The 3,952-nt window shown below is 47.9% G+C and overlaps 1 long non-coding RNA gene across 1 annotated transcript; it reads right to left on the reverse strand.

Moving 5' to 3' along the window:
- Positions 1-1,168: 1,168 nt before the first annotated feature.
- LOC118916735 (uncharacterized) lies at positions 1,169-3,728 on the reverse strand. The gene is made up of 3 exons (XR_005026512.2): positions 3,510-3,728; positions 2,096-2,163; positions 1,169-1,418 (listed from the first exon to the last, which is right to left on the reverse strand). It is a non-coding gene; the product is annotated as an uncharacterized LOC118916735 (long non-coding RNA).
- Between the last annotated feature and the right edge of the window lie 224 nt (positions 3,729-3,952).

Genomic DNA, 3,952 nt, shown 5'->3' on the forward strand with positions numbered 1-3,952 from the left:
CTAAATCTAGATAACCTGCCTTACAATCAGGTTAGATCTAAAATCCCTATGCCCCATCCTCCACGTCACAGGACTAGAGACACCATTTCCCTGTTGGCAATGCCATTTCAGCCCCTCATCCGGGAGCCCAGACCCGGTTCTCTCACCCTAACGTCTGGGCCCTTTCCTTTCCCACCAACCTAATATCCACTCCTCTTCCACAAATGGAGGACACCAAGGATTACTGCTCCTTTCCAGAGATACATCAAGCCCCTACCGAAAGGGAGTTACCTTATGGGTAAAAAACAAAAACCAAACCAAACAAGCAAACAAAAAATATTAAATCAATACCTTCCCTGTATGGGATCTTCAGGCATAAGGGAAGAAATTGGTGTCTTTCTCTTCACCAGGATTGTCTCGGGGGTAACAAAGGAAATAGTCATTAAAGGGAAGGTAGGCCCTTTAATATTCTAGGAGACCATGGTAGTGGCACAGGAAGAAACCAAGCCCTCTTCTGCCCTATAGTGGGCTGTGATGTTTCCCAGAGGCCCAGCTAAGGGAGAGGCACCAGGCTAGTTAAGGAAATTGTGTTGCTTAAGTAGAAATGCAGTGGGCTGTTCCCTTGGAAAGTGATGCCTACCCTTGGAAACTGTGCCTTGCCTCCTGGTAGAAGTCAGCCTGTTCCCACGAAGGGACCTTTTTGCAAAGGAGCTAATTCTTTAAGTGATTTCCCTTTTAGAGACTGGGAGAGATACACTGTGAAAACCTTAAGCCATTCCCTCCTGCGCTGAACTACCCTTCTGAATTTATTCCAACTCTGGAGTCCACACAATTGGAAGGTGTCGGCCCACCGTCACGCTGCAGCCTCAGGGGACTGACAGGACGGGAGGGTGAAATGGGAAGGGGGCTCGGCCTCCCCACCTCCCCTCACTGACCTGCTGGGAGGAGAGCATCACCCTTTCAAGGGGACCGTGGGTCAGAAAACCCAGGTCTTGACCAACAGCCCTGCGAGGGGTGGCAGCGGGGAGTGACGGGAAAACCCCAGCACGTCAGGGTGTGCCGTAGTGCACAGCTCACGGATCCTAGTAAGAACAAATCACATACCTATTACTAAATACCAAACCACCCGAAGACATAGGTGGCTTAAAACATAAAACAATAGTTACTTATTTATTTAGTACATACAGTTGTGAGGGTTAAGTGGGCAGTTTTGTGGCCTTCCTTGGGCTCCCTTGCACGCTTGCACACTTGCAGCTGGGGGCCTGGGGGGCCCTGGGTGTCCCAGTGGCCTCACTCCCCTCGGAGGTCTGAGCTGGGCTGGCTGGAGGAGGTGGCGTGGTCTGGTTTCTCTCTCCACATGGCCTTTCATCTTATGCTTCTTCACGGCATGGTGGCCCGGGAGGGAATCTCGGGTGGAGTAACTTTTGAGCTGTGATCTGCTAAAGGATGAGAAGGCAGTAGTAGGTAGGCAAAAGGGGAACAGACTGTAAGACAGAGGGAACTAATTTACAGGAAGTATAACATGTGCCCAGACCCTGTGAGGTCAGAGGAAGTATGATGCTTTTCAGGAAAAAAAGAATAAAGCCAATTTGGTTATGGCACAGGATCCAGGAAAAGAGGGACAGTGGGTGCCAGATCATGCAGTAAATAGCAAAGGATTTATTTTGCTAATTGTCATACTAAGAATCGTGGGAAACCCCTGAAAGGTTTTAAACATGATCCAATTTGCTCTTCAAAGAAAGAACATGGTTATGTATGCAGGAGGACTCAGCACTATTGCGATTTGGGACTAGATCATTCTTTGTTGGGGCAGGGGGGTGGGGACCTCCCTGTGTATTGCAGGATGTTCAGAAGCGTCCAGACCTCCACTCACTACGTGCCACTAAGACCATCCCCCATTAATGGTGACAACCAAAAACGTGTCCAGACATTACCTGGTGTCCCCTGGGGGCCAAATCACCCCCATCCCCACCCCCACCCCACTGAGAAGGCCGGGCTTCTCTGGTCACTATTACATTGTCCAGGAGAGAATATTGGTCATTTGGACTTGATGGTGGGTGTGGAGCTGGGATAAGCAGATGGGATTTGGGAGACAAGGAGATGACTTCCACCGTACCTGGGTGGACAAACCCATCACAAAGGTCCAGTCCTCAACTCCTCTGCTTCCCTCCTTGAACATTCCACCTGCTCAAAAAGAACAATCCGGGCTTGTTTGTGTTGGGAAATAGTAACAGTCAGGTGGCAAAAGATAACACGTGGAATACAGAATGCTTTGTCACTCTAGGAGATTGTTGATGCAAAGCTCACCTAGGGTCAAGGTCTAATCAGCAAGGCAGGGTGTTTCCAGACTTATTTTTGAATGAGGGAAGTCTAGAGATTTGGACAGCAAACCCTGAGAAGTGACAGCAATGGAGGGAGGGCTCTGGAATGAAGCCATGCAAAGACACTGGCAACAAAACTTACCCGTGGGGGCTGCCTTTGTCCAAGGGCCTAGCCGCCTGCCTGCACCTCTGTGGAGGCCGGCCCGCTCTTTTCTATCACAGCAGTGCCCTCCTCCCCTTGGTTTCTACACAAAGACGAAGAATTCTCTATCTTCTGCCTGCCTGTAGGAAGTATTGTGAGGATGGTGAGCTCCCAACCTTAAAACACTTGGAATTCATCCAATAAAAGATCCTGCCCTTATTTCTCCACCTACAGAGAACAGCTTTCTGTAAAGGAAGAAAGGTTGTGTTTTCTGCTCCTATAGAGGCAAAACAGAAACCAAGACCCCTTTCAAATCAAAGTTTTGTTCCTGAGTCAAAGGCGCCTCTGAGCTTCCAGCCAGGTCCCATGAAAAGGCTTTGTCAGATTATCTAAAGTCATCAGAGTTCATAAAGGTCATCGCTTCATTCATGCTGAGCTTGAGAAGCATCCTTTCTTTGCTCCTGACACGCAGGAGAAGTTGAATGCGATCAAGCGTACCTGCATTCTTTTTTTCTTTTTTTTTGCTGACTAATGAATATAGTCACTCAGAAGGGAGTCAGTCCTGTGATGGTCTATTTTACTGTAGATGTATTATCATTAAATTCATGGCAATGTAGTCACATCAGAATTTAGAGACAATGTGAAATACTGAAGGTTGGTTCTTTTCAGGGTCACGTGGTGCTTTCCACTGACCTCCTGATTTCTCTCCTGCACAAAGGTGTCTGTGAATGCTGACCACTAGCCAACCTGCCTGCAGCCAGAACACAGTCCTATCTATCGTCACTTAAAAGTGAGCAGAAGACTGTTTTCTACAAAAAAGTCAATTAGTCAACGTAGAAGGGATGGCAGACAGTAGTAAATCACCATGCGGCAAACATCACAGTAATGACAGTCACAAGCCAGAGCAAAGGCTAAAGTTAGCAGGCCAAGATATGATGGGAAGCAGAATATTTGCACAGACTCCAAGTATAGTTTCATAAGACCCTTACTAAGTTCAAAGGGAGAATAATAAATTTACAGTGGAGACTCCTGTGATCAAGCTAATAGAACCAACATTGGAACATTACCTGCAGAACGTGTCTCCCAGTATGATGTCCGTTTAGCCCTGGTGTGCCCATTTTAAACACTTTCTTCTGGATGAGATCAGCCCTCGAATTAGTAGACTCAGTAAAGTAGATTGGGGAGGAGCATCAGCAAATCCTTTAAGGGCCTGAGTAGAAGAAAAAGCAGAGGACAGAGGAAATCACTCCTTTTTTCCCCACCTCACTGTGGAGCTGGACCTCTCACCCCATTTTCTCCTACCACCGGGCTGGGATTTACACCACTGGCGCCCCAGGTTCCCAGGCCTTCAGACTTGGGCTGGATCACACCACTGGCTTTTCTGGGTGTCCAGCTTGCAGACAGCAGACTGCGGGCCTTCGCAGCCTCCATAATCACATGAGCCGGTTCCTTAGAATAAATCTCCTCTTACTTAATATATATATCCTATGGATTCTGTTTCCCTGGAGAA

The sequence above is a fragment of the Manis pentadactyla genome, chromosome 17 (assembly GCF_030020395.1).
Source record: "Manis pentadactyla isolate mManPen7 chromosome 17, mManPen7.hap1, whole genome shotgun sequence".
NCBI classification, from domain to species: Eukaryota; Metazoa; Chordata; class Mammalia; order Pholidota; family Manidae; genus Manis; species Manis pentadactyla.